At 42.8% G+C, this 22,356-nt stretch overlaps 1 protein-coding gene and 1 pseudogene across 12 annotated transcripts in view; both read right to left on the bottom strand.

Moving 5' to 3' along the window:
* LOC105499881 (ribosomal modification protein rimK like family member B) overlaps positions 1-22,356 on the bottom strand; it is an 89,179-nt gene that overhangs the window by 41,811 nt on the left and 25,012 nt on the right. The window lies entirely within an intron of this gene.
* On the bottom strand, positions 17,051-17,528 carry LOC105499880 (10 kDa heat shock protein, mitochondrial pseudogene; annotated as a pseudogene). The gene has a single exon (XR_011609368.1). The product of XR_011609368.1 is annotated as a 10 kDa heat shock protein, mitochondrial pseudogene (transcript).

Here is a 22,356-nt window from a genome sequence, read left to right as displayed (position 1 = left end):
GTTAGCAGGCATGAAAACAATGTTGATCTCTACGTACCTCTCCATCAGAGGTTTTTTGTTTTTTTTTTTTTGTGGAAATGGCGGTCTCTGTATGTTGGTCACAAACTCCCGGCCTCCAGCGATCCCTGCCGCCTTTGCCTACCAAAGTGCTAGGATTACAGGTGTGAGTTATCAGACCTGGCCCCATCAGAGCTCTTGGCTGACCAGGTGCACTGTCAATGAGCAGTAATATTTTGAAATGAATCTTTTTTTTTTTTTTTTTTTTTTTTTCTGAGCAGTAGGTCTCAACAGAGGGCTAAAAATATTTAGTAAACCATACTGCAAAGAGATGTGATGTCATCCAGGCTTTGCTGTTCCACTTAGAGAGCACAGGCAGAGTCCATTTAGCATAACTTTTAAGAACCCTAGGATTTTTTTAATGTTAAATGCGCACTGGCTTCAACTTAAAGTCACTAGCTGCCTTAGCACCTAACAGAAGAACCAGCCTGTCCTTTGAAACTTTATCTTAGCTACATCTTCAAAGCCAGTCATCTCCTCTCTAGAGGAGTCCTAGAGGGCATCTTCTTCCAACAAAAGGCTGTTTTGTCTACATTGAAAATCTATTGTTTAGTGCAGCCACCTTCATCAATTATCTTAGCTAGATCATCCGGATAACTTGCTGAAGCTTTCACACAAGCACCTGCTGCTTCACCTTGCACTTTGTTATGGAGACAACTTCTTTTCCTAAACCTCATGAACCAACCTCTGTTAGATTTTAACTTTTCTTCACCTCTCTGAGCTTCCTCACCTCTCTTAGCTTTCAAAGAATTGGAGAGAGTCAGGGTCTTACTCTGGTTTAGGCTTTAGCTTAAGGGAATGTTGTGGCTGGTTCTATCTTTTATCCAGACTACTAAAACTTTCTCTGTATCAGCAACAAGGCTTCTTTGCTTTCTTATCATTCATGTGTTCACTAGATTAGCACTTTTAACGTCCTTCAAGAGCTTTTCCTTTGCATACACAAAGTGTCTAACTTTGGTGCAAGAGGCCTAGCTTCTGGCCTATCTCAGCTTTCAAAATGCCTTCCTCACTAAGCTTAACCTTTTGATTTAAAGTGAAAGATGGGGCCAGGCGTGGTGGCTTACGTCTGTAATACCAGCACTTTGGGAGGCCAAGGACGGCGAATCACTTGAGGTCAGGAGTTTGAGACCAGCCTGGCCAACATGGTGAAACCCCCATCTCCACCAAAAATACAAAAACAATTTAGCCCAGCGTGGTGGCATGCACCTGTAGTCCCATTTACTCAGGAGGCAGGAGAATCACTTGAACCCAGGAGGCGAAGGCTGCAGTGAGCCGGGATCATGCCACTGCACTCTAGCCTGGGCAATAAAGCAAGACTCCGTCCCCTGCAAAATAAATAAATAAAAATAAAGTGATAGATGGGTGGGCGGTGTGGCCCACGCCTAGTAATCTTAGCAATTTGGGAGGCAGAGGCAGAGGTGGACAAACTGTGTGAGCTCAGGATTTTGAGACCAGTTTGGCCAACATGGCGAAACCCCATCTCTACTAAAAACACAAAAAATTATCCGGGTGTGGTGGTGCGCACCTGTAGTCCCAGCTACTCAGGAGGCCGAGACACAAGAATCACTTGAACCCGGGAGGTGGAGGTTGCAGTGAGCAGAGATCATGCCACTGCACTCCTGACTATGAACTGCTGATCCGGGTTCCCGATTCCTAACAGAAGTATACAAAAGTATCCGTATTACAAAGTTCTTATTTGTTCTCTAGACAGTTACATCTAGGAAAAACACCACTGCTCAACAGGAACCTTGAATAACTTATTTTATTCTAGTTTCTTTTTTTTGAGACGGAGTCCCCCAGACTGGAGTGCAGTGGCACCATCTCAGGTCACTGCAAGCTCCGCCTCCCGGGTTCACGCCATTCTCCTGCCTCAGCCTCCTGAGTAGCTGGGACTACAGGAACCCACCTTTATTCTAGTTTCTTAAAAGCCCCCAGAGAAAGCATAGCATTTCTACTGTTTTGGGTTTTCTGTAGGTCTCAAACTAGTGCCTGCTTTGGTAAATAAACAAGCACTTGTACCAATGTCATTCTTTTTTGTTTACTTTTAGAAACTGACATGTATTTTCCATCAACCTTATTTCCATCTTGCTTAAGAGCCTGTGGAAACAGCTTAAGACCACTCAATAGTTGTTCCCACCCATTCAGTGGCCTGAGTAGTGGGAGCTGCAGGCCAGTCTTCTGTGGTAGGCTGAGTGTTCCTGTCTCAGCTCCTTGGTTGCAAGGAGGAGTTTTTCTGCAGCAGTCTGCTCTTTTTTTTTTGGAGATGGAGTCTGGCTCTGCCGCCCAGGCTGGAGTGCAGTGGCATGATCTTGGCTCACCACAATCTCTGCCTCTCAGGTTCAAGTGATTCTCCTGCCTCAGCCTCCTAAGTAGCTGGGATTATAGGCGTGCACCACCACGCCTAGTTAATTTTTTGTATTTTTAGTAGAGACAGGGTTTTCCCATGTTGGCCAGGCTGGTCTCCAACTCCTGACTTCAGGTGATCCGCCCGCCTCGGCCTCCCAAAGTACTGGGATTCCAGGCATGGGCCACCATGCCCAATCTGCTTTTCTTTTTCAATTTCTTCAGAATCTCTGCAGAAGTAGAGACCAGGCACAATCTACCACGGGTGTTCACAGGAGGTGGTGCCATGCGTTTGCAGAACTTCCCAGGGCCAACATCTACCACACTGGACCCACTGAGTGAGCTCCCTTATTGCCGCATGGGATACCAATGTCCACTTAGTGCAGAGAATCTGTTACACAGAGTAATGGGAGGCAGGTTAACTAAGATGTCTCTGTGAAAGGTTGGTGGTCAGCCTTGGGATCAATAACCATCAGAAGGCACAGTTCCTGGAAGGCTGCCTGGACTTGGTTAATGAAGGTTCCAAGAGTCAAGCGGCCAGCAACAGGAGTGGCTTCAGTGGCAGTAGCAAACTTCACAGCCTGCCAGTCAGCACTCCTAGAGGATATGACACTGACATCAATATAGTTTTCAATGGCAACAAAGAAAGGGGGTGCCAGTAGAAGCTTCTCCCAGGTCCCTTCTAATCGATGATGCAGATGCCATCACTTTTTCTTTTATAGATATACGATTCCATCTGAAAGTCAACGGTGGTGCCACCTAAGTGGGTTCCTGCTGCAAGGAACTTGAGGACATCCTCCTCCTCCATGTGCTCTTTGTAGGACATCAAGGGTTCCAGACACCGTGAAAACTTCCCTTTAAGTTATAATGAGAAGGCCACGTGGACCCCTCCCTCTCTAGGTAGCACAGAAAGGGACAGCGTCATTCTTTAGGATGGCAGTAGAAACCACAGAATAGTAAAACGAAAAGCATTAAAATCCACATGCTTTCCCTTCTACTTTTTTTGGTTAAAATTATAGATGATTCATGTTTTTTTATGTTAAGTGTATAACAAATGTTATTAAAAGGCTCTCCAGCCGGGCATAGTGGCTCATACCTGTAATTGCAACACTTTGGGAGGCTGAGGCGGGTGGATCACTTGAGGTCAGGAGTTTGAGACCAGCCTGGCCAACATGGTGAAACCCCACCTCTACTAAAAATACAAAACTAGCTGGGCATGGTGGTGCATGCCTGTAATCGCAGCTACTTGGGAGGCTAAGGCATGAGAATTGCTTGAACCTGGGAGGCGGAGGTTGCAGTGAGCCAAGATTGCACCACTGCACTCCAGCCTGGGTGACAGAGCAAGACTCTGTCTCAAAAAAAGTTCTCCTTTTTTTAAAATGTAAACATTATTTTAGATTCAGGGAATACACATGGAGGAATACACACGAGTATATTTCATAATGCTGAGGTCTGGGGTATAACTAGTCCTGTCACCCAGGGAGTGAGCATAGTACCCAATAGTTTTAGTCGCGCTCTGTCTCCCAGGCTGGAGTGCAGTGGTACCATCTTGGCTCACTGCAAGCTCTGCCTCCTGGGTTCACGCCATTCTCCTGCCTCAGCCTCCCGAGTAGCTGGGACTACAGGTGACCGACACCACACCTGGCTAATTTTTTGTATTTTTAGTAGAGACGGGGTTTCACCGTGTTAGCCAGGATGGTCTCGATCTCCTGACCTCGTGATCCACCCACCTCGGCCTCCTAAAGTGCTGGGATTACAGGTGTGAGACACTGTGCCTGGCCCCAATAGTTTTTTAACCCTTGTGCCGCTCCCTCCTGGCTCTCCTATTTTATTTATATTTCCTTCCATCAAGTTGTACTTCAAATTGAAGAACTGATTCTCCTTTTTTTTTTTTCATTTGAGATGGAGTCTTGCTCTGTCACCCAGGCTGGAGTACAGTGGCGCAATCTCAGCTCACTGCAACCGCTGCCTCCCAGGTTCAAATGAAATCTGCCTCAGCCTCCCAAGCAGCCAAGACCACAAGTACACACTACCACACTCGGCTAATTTTTTTATTTTTTTATTTTTATTTTTTTTATTTATTTTTTTGAGACGGAGTCTCGCTCTGTCGCCCAGGCTGGAGTGCAGTGGCGCGATCTCGGCTCACTGCAAGCTCCGCCTCCCAGGTTCACGCCATTCTCCTGCCTCAGCCTCCCGAGTAGCTGGGACTACAGGTGCCCACAACCGCGCCCGGCTAATTTTTTGTATTTTTAGTAGAGACGGGGTTTCACCGTGGTCTCGATCTCCTGACCTTGTGATCTGCCCGCCTCGGCCTCCCAAAGTGCTGGGATTACAGGCGTGAGCCACCGCGCCCGGCCATTTTTTAATTTTTTAATTTTTTTTTTTTGATGGAGTCTCACTCTGTCGCCCAGGCTGGAGTACAGTGGCTCAGTCTCGGCTCACTGCAACCTCTGCCTCCCAGGTTCAAGCCATTCTGCTTCAGCCTCCTGAGTAGCTGGGATTACAGGCACACACCACCATGCCCAGCTAATTTTTGTATTTTTAGTGAAGCTGGGGTTTCACCATATTGGCCAGGCTGGCCTCGAGCTGCTGACCTCATGATTTGTCCGCCTCAGCCTCCTAAAATGCTGAGATTACAGGCGTGAGCCACCGCGCCCGGCTAATTTTTGTATTTTTTAGAGGGGATGGGGTTTCACCATGTTGGCCAGGCTGGTCTTGAACTCCTGGCCTCAAGTGATCCACCCACCTCCACCTCTCAAAGTGCTGGGATTATGGACATGAGCTAACACATCCGGTCCAGTTCTTCTATTTTTAAGAGTAGCTCAGTTATCACTGTTAGGTCAAACAACCATGAGAATTCTCTAAGTGCATGTCAATTGTAGAGAAAACAGCAAAAGGAGACATATGTTCTTTAAAATATTAATATCAAGAGTAAAACATCTTCCTGGAGTTGGAGACTATTATTTTAAGTGAAGTAATTCAGGAATGAAAAGTCAAACATCGTATGTTTTCACTTATAAGTGGGAGCTAAGCTATGAGGACACAAAGACGTAAGAATGATATAATGGACTTCGGGGACTCAAGGGTAAGGGTGGGAGGGGGTGAGGGATAAAAGACTACATATTGGGTACAGTGTACACTGCTTGGATGCTGGGTGCACCCATCTGAGAAACCACCACTAAAGAACTTACCCACGTAACCAAACACCACCTGTTCTCCAAAAACTACTGAAATAAAAAAACACTGTAAAAAAGAAGCCTATAGTGACAGTCGGGGAAAAAAAGTATTCTAAAAGAGGGGACACAAAATAGAACGTGCTGTTATTCACCATGTTGGTGGTATTATTTTCTGTATCAAAGAATTCAGAAATTAGAAAATACAAATATGGCCAGGTGTGGTAGCTCACGGGTATAATCCCAGCACTTTGGGAGGCCGAGGCAGGCAGACCACTTGAGGTCAGGAGTCCAAGACCAGCCTGGCCAACATGGTGAAACCCTGCCTCTACTAAAAATATAAAAATTAGCCGAGTGCAGTGGTGGGTGTCTGTAATCCCAGCTACTGGGGAGGCTAAGGCAGAAGAATTGCTTGAACTCGAGAGGCAGAGGTTGCTGTGAGCTGAGATTATGCCACCACACCCCAGCCTGGGTGACACTGCAAGACCCTGTCTGGGAAAAAAAAGAGAAAATATAAATACATCAGTCATCATTTCAAGGTTTGTGTCCCCCAAAATGTTAAGTGTTGAAATCCTAACCCTCAATGTGATGATACAAGGAGGTAGAGCTCTCATCAATGGGATTAGTATCTTTACAAGAAGAGATAAGAAGCCAGGTGAGGTGGCTCACACCTGTAAATCCCTCCACTTTGGAAGGCTGAGGCAGGACGGTCGCTTGAGCCCAAGGAGTTCAAGATCATCCTAAACAACATGGCATGACCTCGTCTCTACAAAAAAATTTTCATAAATCAGTCCAGCATGATGGCACATGCCTATAGCCCCAGCTACTCAGGAGGCTGAAGCAAGAGGAGAGCTTGCGCCTACAAGGTTCAAGCTGAGCTGTGGTTGCATCACTGCACACCAGCCTGGGTGACAGAGTGAAGCCCTGTCTCAAAACAAGAAAAAAAATGGCCCTGCATGGTGGCACACGTCTGTAATCCCAGCACTTTGGGAAGACAAGGCAGGAGGATCACTTGAGTCCATGTGTTCAACACCAGACTAGGCAACATAGTGAGACTCATCTCTATAAGAAAAATAAATAAATAAATTTTTAAAAAGGAAGAGATGAGCGTTTGCACACATGCTTTCTTGTGCACGTGCTCTCTCTGTTCTCCGCCATGTAAGGACACAGCAAGACGGTCATCTGCAAACCAGGAAGTGGGCCCTCATCAGAAACAAATCTGCCAGCACCTTAATATGGAACTTTCCAGCCTCCAGAACACTGTTCTTCAGAACAACAGAAACAATTTCTGTTGTTTAAGCTATCCAGTCTAATTTGTTATAGCAGCCCAAACTAAGACCGTCAATTAAAAAGGTATTTTCTAGAAGCAAGACTTTCAGAATGGTGGAATGAGAAGGCATTTTTCTAGCTCACCGGCAATACTAGAATCCTAAGTGCTGACCTCAAATGTGACAAAGCTGTGTGGTATATCTCTAATTCACAGAGAAGGAACTGTCCCTGTCTGTCTTACCACACACATACTACCAAGATCTCTTAAATGCTCTAATGGAATGGACTATTCCAACAAAACTCCTAACTCAGAAACCATCCAGTTGAGAAGTAACATGCCAGTCACTTTTTGTAACATCTTCCATCTATATAAATGAAATCTCTTGGAGCTTCCCTCACCAATTAGCTTGGCTGGGGGACGGGGAGTATCACTCCTCCCACACATTCCCCATGAACACTGTAATTCTCAATAAGAAAACTACAACTTTACTCTCTACTTTCCTTTTGTTATTTAGACTAAGACGTTTTGGCAATCGTGTGTGTGTGTGTGTGTGTGTGTGTGTGTGTGTGTGTCATCAGACAAAAAGATTTAAAAGTGTTATGAAATAACAAATAGTCAAGAAGAAAACATCATGGATGACCATACAAATACTGTCCAGAAGAGAAGACATTTTAATGGACTTTAGATAGGTCATTACTTCAGGCCTTGGTTACTGCATTTTCAAAATGAATTCAAAGAAACAGCTCATTATTACTAGATCAACTTTTTATGAAGAATGCTATTTTAAGCTTTGTGTTCTCCAGCAGAAACACTCAGGATGTACATTCAAAAACTATTAATTGCTCGGTGTGGTGGTACATCCTTGTAATCCAGGACTTTAGGAAGCTGAGGCAGGCAGACTGCTTGAACCTCAGGAGTTCCAAGGTAGGCTAGACAACATAGCAAAACTGTCTCTACAAAAAAATACAAAACTTAGCTGGGCGCAGTGGTACATGCCTGCAGTTCCAGCTACTCAAGAGGCTCTGCTTGGGATCACCTGAGTCCAGGTAGGTCGAGGCTTCCACTATCCCTAGCCCTGACAATTTAAGCAAAATGAATAGTGACAGTAATGGATTATAATTTTTTTTAATAAAATGAGACCATAAATCCAGAAAATAATAGAGAAAATTCATGGGCCAGGCGCGGTGGCTAACACCTGTAATCCTAGCACTTTGGGAGGCCAAGCCAGGCAGATCACCTGAGGTCAGGACTTCGAGACCAGCCTGACTAACATGGAGAAATCCCATCTCTACTAAAAACGCAAAATTAGCCGGGCGTGGTGGTGCATGCCTATAATCCCAGCTGCTCAGAAGGCTGAAGCAGAAGAATCGCTTGAAGCTGTGAGGCGGAGCTTACGGTGAGCCAATATTGCGCCATTGCACTCCAGCCTGGGCAACAAGAGCAAAACTCTGTCTCCAAAAAAAAAAAAAAAAAAGAGAGAAAATTCTTCCTTACAGTACAATGCCAACTAATAAACACAGAATGAAAAATCCATTTTGCAACAACTTCATAATATAATTGATTCAGGCAAGATTCATCAATGGAGGCTAAAACTATTCAAAGTCTGATATAAAAATAGGATATTTACAGTCTCAATCTCCCCACATATTATTAATAAGGAAAAACATTACATCTATATAGTAAGGAAACTTGGAAGACATTAACCAAGTAATCAAATGTTGAGAAAAATGGGTATATGCCTCCTGATGTAAAGAATTATGAAGTACAGCCTTTCACTTATGTGATATTCTTACCAAAAATGCATAAGCCGACTAATCCTTTGTACACATCAGACAAATCCAAACTGAGGGAAATTCTGCAGAAAAGCTCACTTGTACTCTACAAAAATGTCAATGTCAAAAAAGATACAGGCAAAAAAAAAAAGTCAGGATTAAAGGAAAATAAAGACACATGACAAATACAATGTGTGATCTTGAAGAAATCCTGGATAACGGAGGAAAAAAAGCTAAAATGATATGGTTATTTTTGAGTTGAGTATGAACTACATATTAGTTAATAGTAATAAATAAGGCTGGGTGCAGTGGCTCACGCCTGTAATCCCAGCACTTTGGGAGGCCAAGGCGGGAGGATCACCTGAGGTTAGGAGTTCGAGACCAGCCTGGCCAACATGGTGAAACCCCGCCTCTACTAAAAATACAAAAGATGAGCCAGGCGTGGTGGCACATGCCCGTAATCCCAGCTACTCAGGAGGCAGAGGCAGGAGAACCACCTGAATCCAGGAGGTAGAGGCTGCAGTAAGCAGAGATCGTGCCATTGCACTTCAGCCTGGGCAACAAGAGGCAAACTCCTTCTCAAAAAAGAAAGTAAGTAATAGTAGTATTAAAATTCCTGAAACTGGCTGGGTGAGGTGGCTCACATCTATAATCTCAGCACTTTGGGAGGCTGAGGCAGTTGGGATTGCTTGAGCCCAGGAGTTCAAGACCAGCCTGGGCAACATAGTGAGAGACCTCATCTCCACAAAAAATAAACAAAAATTAGTTGGGTGTCATGGCATACACCTGTAGTCCCAGCCAGGGAGGTCAAAGGCTGCAGCAAGCCATGATCACACCACTGCACTCCAGCCTGGGAGGCAGGGCAGAGCAAGACCCGTCTTAAAAAAAAAAAAAAAAAAAAAAAAAAGGAAATAACACGCTTAAGATTTTGGGGCACCTTGATCTAAACAGCTCAGAAAACAAACAAACAAACAAACAACATGGTGTGGTAAAGCAAATGTGGCCAAGTATTGACAATGAGTGAAAACTGAATAAACAGTATACGGGAGCTATTTGTATTATTTTTGCAACATCTCTATAAATTTGAAACTATTTCAAAATAAAAAAGGAAGAAAAAGCTAGTAGACTTTTCATTTTAACTGCTTGGAGAAAGAAATTACCCAGCATCCCTAAATAGCACCTTATAAAAAGAAAATAATTTTCAAGCACACACCAATCTTGTAGCTTTCTAAAATTAGGCCCATCCTTAAAACTAAAATAGAACCAACAATGGTTTTCCACTCCAAAACTGGAAAACGCTACCATGTGAGGAAGAAATCTTTCAGTTGTAACAAAACTGGTTAACTTGCTGCACTGAAGAGATTAATACAGACAATAAAAAGTCTAAAATTAGGACAGGTGCAGTGGCTCACGCCTGTAATCCCACTTTGGGAGGCTGAGGCAGGCAGATCTGAGGTCAGGAGTTTGAGACCAGCCTGACCAACATGGAGAAACCCCGTCTCTACTAAAAATACAAAACTAGCCGGGTGTGGTGGCACATGCCTGTAATCCCAGCTACTCGGGAGGATGAGGCAGGAGAATTGCTTGAACCTGGGAGGCAGAGGTCGCGGTGAGCCGAGATCGCGCCATTGCACTCCAGCCTGGGCAACAAGAACAAAACTACATCTTAACAAACAAACAAACAAACAAAAACAAAGACTAAAATCAATAACCATTCCCATAAATATGTAATTAAACAAAACAGGCAAAAGTTCAATGAATAAAGTTTTAAAATTTTTGCCCCAAAGCTAATTATGTATTTCATCTCAGCAATATTTCTCTCTGTTTTAAAGCGTAATCCCTTGGTATTTATATTTTAAAAAAAAATTAGGATGGGCACAGTGGCTTACGCCTACATTCCCAGCACTTTGGGAGGCTGAGGCTGGCAGATCACCCGAGGTCAGGAGTTCGAGACCAGCCTGGCCAACATGGCAAAGCCCCATCTCTACTAAAAATACAAAATTTAGCTGGGCATGGTGGCATGCGCCTGTAGTCCCAGCTACTTTAGAAGCTGAGGCAGGAGAAGCACTTGAACCCAGGAGGTGGAGGATGCAGTGGACCAAGACTGTGGCAATGCATTCCAGCCTGGGCAACAAAGAAAGGCTCCATCTAAAAAAAAAAAAAAAAGTTTAGCCTGCCTGATAAATATTGATATTGCTGCCTGATAAGTAGGCAGCAATACCCCATAGCTGACATCATTACCAAATATTCTGCAGCTCTCTGACCAAGGAAAACAAAATTTTTGATTTGACCTACAAACTTTCTGTACCCATGTAAGGAGTTTTTCTTATTGCCTATTAGATGAAATTTAAGAAATATAATCCAGAAGATGACAGAAGTGAGAAAACTACTTCAATTCTCCTCATTTTCCCCTGAAGTGAATTTCTGATCCTTAATGTATTATTTGCTTAGCTGACATCAAGTCTTGTGAAAGGACTACAAAGAACTCCAAAGGTTTTAACCAGTGGCTAACTGGAACATTGAAGATAGAATTCAGTTTGCCTCTTGGCGTTTATTACTTTCTCCATCTGGAAGATGCCTTTTATTTTAAATAAATATATCTATTTTTATAAAATAATTTGGAATACAAGTTAACCCCTTCCTAGTTGCTATGCTGAATTAATTAATAAAAAGAAACTACTAAAATAAACTTTGAGAAGCTACACAATACTATGGGCAAGTAAAACATGACAACATCTAAACCCAATGGCCACCAATAAAAACAAAATCAACGATTTTTACACTCATGACTACCACTAAATGAACTCACATTCAGTCCAAATATAGCTTGTTTCCTTAGATGTCATTAAATAGTATACAATTTAATAAAGTATTATTTTTCATCTATGAGACAAAGATTCTTACGCATACATAATAAAGGTATTAAGGTGAGGGTAACAGGCACTAACTTCCTGCTCATAAGAACATAAATTAAACTTTCTGAGAGTCAATAGGTCACTAGAGCCAAGATATTTACTTTCAAAATACCTTTCAGGTAAACTAGCTTATTCTATTTCCAGCCATGTTAAAATACAAGATTACTATCTCCCATGCACAGCTTTGAACTGCTGCTCTAGTTCAAAAACCCTTGTATTTCTGACTTCAGCAATAAGTAGGTTAAGTTATCCTTTCTCCAAGTTCTCCTTCCTTCTCCCAAATCTCAGATTTAGGTTCCTTTCTTTGCCTAAAACACAAGTATTTTTCTCTAAAAGTTAAGTCTACTTTGGTACCATAAGGCCTAGGTAAAATATAACTTTTCCACGAAACTTCACCATTCCTCTGCCTTACCAGATAATTCCTCTGTGTTCTCCAAGTACCTTATTTGTACATCTATTATAACCACTAACACTATTTTATTGTCCTCTAGTAGACCTACAAGCACTTGATGGGGTGAGGACAGTATCCTACTCAAACACTACACTGTACCTTTCAAAGGGTCAATATATAGCAGACACTCAGTAAGTAGTCACACAATCTACCTAAATCAATCAATCAATCAAATCAGTCATCTATCATCAATTCAGAGACAGGGTCTCACTGTGTCACCCAAGCTAGAGTGCAGTGGTCATAGCTCACTTCAGCCTCAAACTCCTGTGCTCCATCAATCCTCCTACCTCAGCCTCTCCGAGTAGCTAGGACTACAGATGCGCACCACCACGTCTGGCTAATTTCTTATTTTTATTTTATTTTTTGTAGAGACAAGGTCTTGCTATGTTGCCCAGGCTGGTCTTGAACTCCTGGTCTCACACAATCTTCCTGCCTTGGCCGCCCAAAGTGCTGGGATTACAGGCGTGAGCCACCATGCCCAGCCCGAATCAATTTTAATTAACAAACTCTTTTCTCCACATGAATTTAAAAATCTCAACTTATTCTAGTTTCTCACTTATTCAGACTTAAAGCAATTTCATGTTTTTCCTTATATTTAGGTTACTTAATAATAGAACATTCTCCTCCTCCATATCTATTCATAGCTATGGTAGTAAATAGATACTACATGACGGATCTCACCTTGTAACTTTTAAATAATAGTAGATCCTGAGTTAAGATGTGGCAATGATCTGAGCAAAGGTTTTAAAATGTGAGTCTTTTTTTTTTTTGCTTTAACAAGAAGCATCTGTTTTCTAAATAAAATATGTATAATATAAATTCAAGAACTGACATTTCTGAACAGAATAATTCTTTGTTGTTGGGGGCTATACTATGCGTTATGAGTATTTATCAGCATCCTTAGCCTCTACCCATTAGCTGCCAAGAGCAACCTCCTGCCCACTTGTTTCAAACAAAACGTCTATGGGTATTTCTAAATCACAATTCTATATAACTGAATAGTATACAGCCATACTAAATAGTGAGGTATATTCCCAAGAAAAACAACCATAAACATCATCAAGAAGATTTGTTTATAGCTGACTTATTCAAAGTTGCAAACTGGAAACAACACAAACGTCCACCAATAAGAAGACCTATGCAGTATATTGTATGAATTATACCTCAACTGAAAATTGAAGAATAAAGAATTTTGGCTGGGCTGACATATAAAACCCTCTAAAATAGTAAGTCAGGGAAAAATAATATTCAGAACAATGTGTATGATTCTTTTGCATAAAAAAAGACTGGTGTGTGTGCGTGTGTGTGTGTATAGTTTTCTGTTATATGCATGATACTTTCCCCCAGAAGAATATTCACGAACGCAGGTGATGGGCATTATCTTCACAAAGTGTCTGCATTTTAATTATGCCATTAGTACTTTTTGACTCTTAGGATATGCAACAATAGTTATTAATGTTAAAATGTCAGATTATCTGAATGCTAAGATTTTGAACCATTTTTCCTTCTTCTTTATTAAAAAAGAGGTAACACCACCCCAAAAATACACAATGCAGTAATATACAGTTTTTAATCTTTTAAATACTCAGCCATGTTAAAACACAAGATTACTATCTCCATAAACAGAAATGGAATAGGAAAGTGTAAATGTGACTTCAATTAATGGACCTAGGTGTGTTGAGCTCCATATATTACAAAGGGCAGAAGAGTCCAGTAATTTGATTCCTTAGGATCAAAAGTACTCCAAATGAGACAGGCAACTAAAGTCTTCATCAATGGCAGAAACAAAGGGCAAGTAGGAATCACCTGCCAAATAAAAGCTAAAGGCTAGAGTGGCAAGAGAAAACAGCCTCACATTATACAGACCTGTGCCCATTTATGTGTTGATCTGGTCACTAAATCTACAAAAATCTCCAACACCAACAGGGTCTCAAACTCCAGTCCACAATAAAAGTTCTAGTTCTGGCTGGGCGCAGTGGCTCAAGCCTGTAATCCCAGCACTTTGGGAGGCCGAGGTGGGCGGATCACGACTCAGAAGATCGAGACCAGCCTGGCTAACCCGGTAAAACCCCGTCTCTACTAAAAAAAATACAAAAAACTAGCCGGGCGAGATGGCAGGCGCCTGCAGTCCCAGCTGCTCGGGAGGCTGAGGCAGGAGAATGGTGTAAACCCGGGAGGCGGAGCTTGCAGTGAGCTGAGATCCAGACACTGCAGTCCAGCCTGGGTGACAGAGCGAGACTCCGTCTCAAAAAAAAAAAAAAAAAAAAAAGTTCTAGTTCTAGTTCAAGAGACTCAAGACACCAAGCAGAAGCAACCAAAGTTACTAGCCGGCAAGAAACAAACTTGGGCAGGGGAAGAGGAAGGAGAGTACTTCACACTCTAAGCCTGCGAAGTAAAATGTTAAGGCACATGAAAAAAGTAAGAAAAACAGGCAATAAACTTAGAAATCAAGAGATGAATTCTATCCTGATGAAACAAACATGATAAAGCAATCTAAAATGACTTTAAAATAAGTATGTTCAAATCCTCAAAAGGATAAAAAAACATATATCCTCACTTGAGATACTGCAAAAGCAAAAAAAAAAAAAAAAAATCCACAGGTATCCAAGAGGAATATCAGATTAACTATAAATGACAGGACTATTCTACATATATCAGATGCCGAAATAAAAACAACATCTTCAAAATACTGGAGTACAAAGTAACTGACTCTCCACAGTTTTAAACCCAACTAAACTGTCATTGAAGAATAAAGCAAATAAAAAGACATTTCCGGACACACAGCAAAGATTACCAATTGCTGACCAGAGCTTAAAGAACTACTAAAGGATGTCAGCAAAGTGGTGGAATAGGAAATTCCAAGCCCTCATCATCCCCTCCTTGCCTAACATTAAAAAACAAACAAACAAAAAAAAGGAACTGGCTAAAATAATCTTACAGAACCTCTGAAAAACAGTGAAAGGAGGCCCAGCGCAATGGCTCATGCCTGTAATCCCAGCACTTTGGGAGGACAAGGTGGGTGGATCACCTGAGGTCAGGAGTTCGAGACGAGCCTGGCCAACATGGTGAATCCCCGTCTCTACTAAAAATATAAAAATTAGCCAGGCGTGAAGGCACATGCCTGTAATCCCAGCTACTTAGGAGGCTGAGACAGGAGAATCTCTGGAACCTGGGAGGAGGAGGTTGCAGTGGGCCGAGATCACGCCACTACACTCCAGCCTGGGCGATAGAGCAAGACCCCGTCTCAAAGAAAATTTAAAAAAAGAAAGAGCTGCATTGAAAATGGTAGAAAAGATGGTATTTTATTCACCCTTGCCCTACCCTTTCCACAATGCAGAGTTGTCTTGATCTAGAAGACTTTAGGCAGCCCAATTCCCTACCTCAAATGGGAGGGTGTAGGGCAGATCTCATTAGCAATATTCGGATCTGTTTAAGGGCTAGTCTCTGTTTCACTTAACTAGGTTCTCAGGTTGGAAAAGCTGCAAGCCAGCTACAGTCCAGCAAATGCCTGGGGCAAGCTGTTATAGCTGGAGACATGTAACGGACCATCTCAGGCCCTGAGACCAAGCTAGAATGAGACTATTTGGGAAATTAAGACATCTAAAAGCAGCCAAGGTGGCTGGGCACTGTGGCTCATGCCTGTAATCCCAGCACTTTGGGAGGTTGAGGCAAGAGGACTGCCTAGGCCCAGGAATTCAAAAGCAGCTTGGGCAAGACAGCAAGACCTGTCTCTACTGAAAAACAAAATAAAATAATTAGCCAGATGTGGTGATGCATGCCTGCAACACTGTACTCCAGCCTGGGTGACAGAGTGAGAGACCCAGTAACACACACACACAAAGAACAAAAGCAGCCAAGGCCAGTCAAAACACATGCTCAGAAAAGGCCTGACAATTTCTTAAACTCTTGTGTCAGTATTATCCCAAGGACTTGAATACACATATTTCTCCAAAGATATACAAATAGCCAATAGGTCCATGAAAAGATGCTAAAAATCACTAATCACTAGGGAAACACAAATCAAAACCACAATAGGATAACACTTCTACCCATTAGGATGGCTATTATAAAACATAAGTTGACAAAGATGTGGAAAATTCAAACGCTTGTACACTCTTGATGGGAATGCAAAATGGATAAACAAAATGTAGCAAACACATAAAATGGACAGGCATGGTGGCTTATGCCTGTAATTCTAGTACTTTGGGAGGCTGAGGTCATAGCGACAGGAGGCAGGGAAATTCTGGGCAAAAGAGGGCAGGTCCCTGGTGAGGGCCCGACCCTCAAGCAAAAAAAAGCCTGGTACCATGGCCCAAAGTAAGAATTTACATCCCTGTTTTCCTGCTCGACTGCTGCCTTTTCCAAAACCACCCATGGCCTGCCCCTCCCCACCCTCCATCTTGTGTCCATAAAAACCCCAGGCTCAGCCAGCATAAAGAGAAGCAGCTGGACATCAGAGACTACGGTTAGACATCAGAGAGAAGCAGCCTGACTTCAGAGGGACAGCTGGACTACAGGGAAAGATTACCTTCCCGCCCCATCCCCTCTCAGCTTCCCACTGAGAGCCGCTTTCATCTGCAACAAAATACCCCACATTTACCACCTTCGATTCATTTATGCGACCTCATTGCTCCTGGACACCGGACAAGACCCTGGGTGCCACGAGTGTGGGTGCAAAAGGCTGTCACGCTGACCCTCCACTGACCTGTTAACACTTAAGTCATCTGTGGATGGCAAAGCTAAAAGGGCACTGTAACACTTCCTTTGGGGCTTCAGAGGTTGTGGTACCCTCTCCTACACACTGCGGTGGGGCCAGTATAAGTTTGCTCTTGCTGGCCCCCAAAAGCACTTGCCCTGACTCCTGCACCCACTTACCTGTGCTCCCCCTCCCATGAGGGGTGGAGCAGTGAGTGGAGTTCACCCGTGCTGGAGCCCAGGCACTCCAGTTCCCATCTGCGAAGTGGTCAGGGAAATATTCTGCTTCAGAGACAAGTGGAACATTTGAGCCTAAAAGTTCAAGACCAGCCTGGGCAAAATGGCAAACTCCATCTCTTTTTTTTTTTTTCCACTGGATGTCATTAGTTTATTATAAAAGAGAACTATGGAAATTATTTACATGATGAAAGATTTCAGAACTTCAGTGGAATGGGCAGCTTCATGTTGATGCCATTTCAATAGTGATTTATTTCAGTCTAGGTACTTTCCAAGAATGTCACCATCTCTAAATAGGAAATAATCCTTGTCATCTAGAACTACTTTGGTGCCTCCATACTCTGGCAGAAGAACTTTATCTCCAACTTTCACGCTAACCGGTTGAATCTCTCCACCCTTTCCTTTAGAACCCGATCCAACAGCGACTACTGTTGCTTGCAATACTTTTCCTTGAGATTTTTCTGGAAGCATAATGCCTCCTTTGGTTACAGTTTCAGCAGCACTCCTTTCAACCAATACTCGGTCAAAGAGTGGAAGAAACTTTCTAAACGCTTGTCCTGCCATGACTCCCTCCGCCTCAGACTCGTACTCTGCTCTCTCCATCTCTTAAAAAACAAACATACACACACACACACACACACACGCACACACAATTAGCAGAGCATGGTGGCACACTACTAGGGAGACTGAGGTGGGAAACTGCTTGAGCCTGGGATGTGGAGGTTGCAGTGAGCCAAAATCATGCCACTGCACTCTAACCTGGGAAACACAGTGAGACTCCATCTCAAAAAATTAAAAAACCCTAAGTAGGACTTCCAGTTTCTGGTAAGCTTAGAAGACCAAGCTACTAACTTGCTGGGATTTTATTAGAATCTAACTACCTAGGAGGAGAAAAATACAAAACTCCAGCCCCCTCTGGACATTATGTTCCACCTAAAGGGAAACAAAAATAATTGGCATATACTGGTTATGTTTGTAGTCCAGTAGCAGAGGCTCACCAAAAGGCAGAGACCTAATCATAGGATACTTCACCTCCCCCAACATTCCCACTATACCACTAAAGGCGTATTTACTCCAGTTTCTTTTACACAATTCCCACCTTTCAACCACAAAATACAAGTTATCTGAAAAGGCAAAAACACAGTCTGAAGAAACTAAACCAGAGTCAAAAACTAAACTAACCAGAGACAGATGTAGCGGAGTGGTAGGATTTTAAAAGACTGTGATTCATAGGCTAAGGACTTCCACAAAATAGTAGACAACAAGCAAAAACTGATGGATAATATAAGGATATGGGAATTCTAAGAAAGAACTAGTTCCAGGATCCCCCACGGATACCAAAATGCACACAAGCAGCTCAAGTTCCCCTAGTTGGCAATGCAGAAACCATGGATACTGAGAGTTGGCCCTAACTGTGGGTTCTGCATTCCACGAATGTATGCATGTATTGATAGACAAATATATTTCATCATGTGTTCACAAATACTAGATTTTTTTTTTTTTTTGAGACAATGTCTCACTCTGTTGCCCAGACTGGAATGCAGTGGCATGGTTTTGGCTCACTGCAACCTCCACCCCTGCGGTTCAAGTAGTTCTCCTGCCTCAGTCTCCTGAGTAGCTGGGACTACGGGCGCCCGCCACTATGCCTGGCTAATTTTTATATTTTTAGTAGAGACAGGGTTTCACTATGTTGGCCAGCTGGTCTTGAACTCCTGATCTCAAGTGATCTGCCCGCCTCAGCCTGCCAAAGTGCTGGCATGAGCCAATATGTCCGGCCAAAAATACTAGATTTTTGATCTGCATTTGGTTGAATCTGTGAATGTGAAATTCACAGATGCAAAACCCATGGATACAAACTGCCAACTTTGGCTGGGTGAGGTGGCTCACACCTGTAATCCCAGCACTCTGGGAGGCCGAGGCAGGCAGATCACCTGAGGTTGAGTTCAAGATCAGCCTGATCTACATATAGTGAAACACTGTCTCTACTAAAAAAATACAAAAATTAGCTGGGTGTGGTGGCACATGCCTGTAGTCCCAGCTACTTGGGAAGCTGAGGCAGGAGAATTGCATAAACCTGGGAGGCGGAGGTTGCGGTGAGCCAAGATCGTGTCACTGCACTCCAGCCTGGGCAACAGAGCGAGACTCTGTCTCTCAAAAACAACAACAACAAAACCCAAAGTGCCAACTTTATTTGACTGCATGTATAATCACTGTGTGTGTGTGCGTGTGCATGCAGGCACACACATACAGTTACATTTAACACTTAAAGGAAATGAATAACAGCAATGATCTCTGGGACTGGTGGGAGGAATTAGCAATATTTTGCACTACCCATGAGGAGGGTATTTAAAAGTGGACTTAGATTAGTTGTAAATGTATATTGCAAACCTAGGGTAACCACTTTAAAAAGCTACATAAATGAAATACTAAGAAAGGAGGGAAAACAGAATTAAAACACTCAATTAAAATGACAAAAGGCAAAAAAAAATAATGGAAGACAAAAATAAGAAAAACAAGGGCAACAAAGAGAAAACAGTAACAAACATGATATGTTAATTCAACCATATCAACAGCACTGTAAATGTCAATAAATATTCCAATTAAAATACAGAGATTGTCAGAGTGGATCAAAAAACAAGACCCAACTACGTGTCATCTATAAGAAAATTTATTGTAAATATAGAAAAACATGTATTTTAACAGTAAATAAAATGAAAAAAAGCATAAAATGGCCCAGTAAACTCCTGTGAGTAAAAAATAAAAGAATTAAAAGTTTAAAAATTAAAAATAAAAAAGCAAATGGATAAAGATATACCATGCTAGTACTAACCAAAAGAAAGTATAGAAAAATAGCTGTATTATTTTCAGACAAGCTATAGTCTGGGAGGAAATATGTGCAAATAACATAACTGACAAAAGATTGTTATGTAAAACATACAAAGGGCTCTTAGAATTCAACAACAAGAAAATAAACCATCCAATTTAAAAATGAGCAGAAGACCTGGACACCATACCAAAGAAGATATACAGATGGCAAACAAGTATACAAAAAAGTGCTTTATGTCATATCTTCAGGGAACTGCAAATTTTAACAGTGAGAGATACCATTACATCTTACTGGCCAAAATCCAGAACACTGACAACATGAAACAACGGAGAGGATGTGGAACTCTCATTCATTGCTGGTGGGAATGCAAAACAGTACAACCTGGGCTGGGCGCAGTGGCTCACGCCCCGTTATCCCAGCACTATGGGATGCTCAGGCAGGCAGATCACTTGAGGTCAAGAGTTCAATACCAACCAGGCCAACATGATGAAATCCTGTCTACTAAAAATATAAAAATTAGCTGGGCAAGATGGCACATGCCTGTAGTCCCAGCTACTCGGGAGGCTGAGACAGGAGACTTGCTTGAACCTGGGAGGCGGAGGTTGCAGTGAGCCAAGATCGCACCACTGCACTCCAGCCTGGGTGACACAGTGAGACCCTGTCTCAAAAAACAAACGAACCAAAACAGTACAACCACCTTGGAAGACAGTGTGGCAGTTTCTTACAAAAGTAAACATACTCTTACCATATGGTCCAGGAAAACTGTGCTACTTGGTGTGTACCAAAAGGAGTTGAAAATTTATGCTCACACATACCTACACAGAGATGTTTAAACCAGCTTTATATGGCGCTAAAGCCCTACCCAGCAGCCACTCTACAGCAGGGCTCCCCTTGGCTCCCACCTGCCCCCTTGTGGCCTCTGCCAGGGCTCGTGTGCCCTGCAGGCTCAGAACATATGCAAAGGGGCTAGCTGCAGACTTTGGGCAGATGCAACTCTAGGATGACTTCAAAGTACAGCATCCTGACCTCAAGTGAGACTAGCCTGGCCACCATGGCAAAACCTCATCTCTACTAAAAACACAAAAATTAGCCAGGAGTGGTGGCATGCACCTGCAATCCCAGCTACCCAGGAGGCTGAGTCAGGAGAACTGCTGGAACCTGGGAGGTGGAGGTTGCAGTGAGTCGAGATCGCACCACTGCACTCCAGCATGGGCGACAGAGCAAGACTCCATCTCAAAAAAAAAAAAAAAAAAAAAGAAAGTAGAACATCCTTTGCTCTCCTAGGGGAGAAAATTGTAACTAGCAGACAGTCTGCATATGGGGTTTTCAGAAAAGTCTTCACCTCAATAAGAAGCCTGCCTCCATCGGGACCTGGGATGTCTGATGTCTGTGTAACAAGTAATATTCTGGATGTTAGCAAGCTGGTGAAATAAGATGGTCCAGTGCTTGTCATCTCACAGAAACAACAGTTTAACAACTACCAGGGAACAAAAATACATTTATCAGAGCTAAAGAATCAACTGAGAAATTATAGTACCTGGGTGTAGCACAGAAATAAGACAAATGCATTAAAGAGGGTAAGAAGGATGGTGTCACATTACCTACATCTCCCCTCCACTAACCCTAAGCAGGAGAATGAGGCAAGTAACAGATGTGCCTTAGATCCCAACACCAGCTCTATATCAGTAAAACCCAGTGACAGGCAGTCCCCCACAGCACCATACCCCAGGCTGGTAACTGAGGACTTAGTTTCTAGGCCAGGACCTGCAGAACTAACCTCCAGCCCTATCCCAGTGTCAGGTCAGCACCTGCAGACACAGGTACCAAGCCTCTCCCAACACCTGGCCCGTACCTGCAGACTCAGGCTCAGGGTCTGAGTGAAGCACTTATGAAGCTAGACTCCAGGCCCAGTGCTACAGTCCAAACCACTCAGAGACCACACCATACAGAAATCTCTGCATGAGCTGACTACTGGAAAACTTTCTCTGCTAAAGCCACTGGACTGGAATAAGTGTGCACATCAACAAATACACAAACACCAACACTTGGCCTCAGGATCGGGGGAAAAAAATCAGAAAAAAGGACACCATCAAATAACAACATACTGCAAAAGTAAATGATCCTAAAGAAATGGAGATCTACCAAGTACTTGATGAAGAATTAAAAATAATCTTATTAAAGAAATTCAGTGAGCTATAAGAGAATACAAATACACAAATAAACAAGATCAGGAAGAAAAAAATAAATGAACCAAATGAGACGTTCAACAAAGAGAATCATTTCTTAAAAAATCAAACGAACTTTACAGCTAGAGAAAACAAATGACTGAACTGAAAATCTTCCCTAGGAAGCAAACTTGAAAACTGATCAACTGAAATTACCACGTCAGTGAAACAGAAACAAAAAAGAATGAAAAAGATTGAAGAATGGCCAGGTGTAGTGGCTCATGCTTTTACAAACCTAGCATTCTGGGGGGCTGAGGTAGGCAGATTGCTTAAGCCCAGCCAGGGCAACATAGCAAAATCCCAACTCCACAAAAACAAAACAAAACAAAACAAAGCAAAATAAAACTTAGCCAGGCACGGTGGTGCGTGCCTGTAGTCCCAGCTACTTGGC

This window comes from Macaca nemestrina, chromosome 10, assembly GCF_043159975.1.
Source record: "Macaca nemestrina isolate mMacNem1 chromosome 10, mMacNem.hap1, whole genome shotgun sequence".
Classification (NCBI taxonomy): domain Eukaryota; kingdom Metazoa; phylum Chordata; class Mammalia; order Primates; family Cercopithecidae; genus Macaca; species Macaca nemestrina.
Note: the sequence above shows the minus strand (reverse complement) of the source record. Positions and strands in the feature narration are given on the sequence as shown.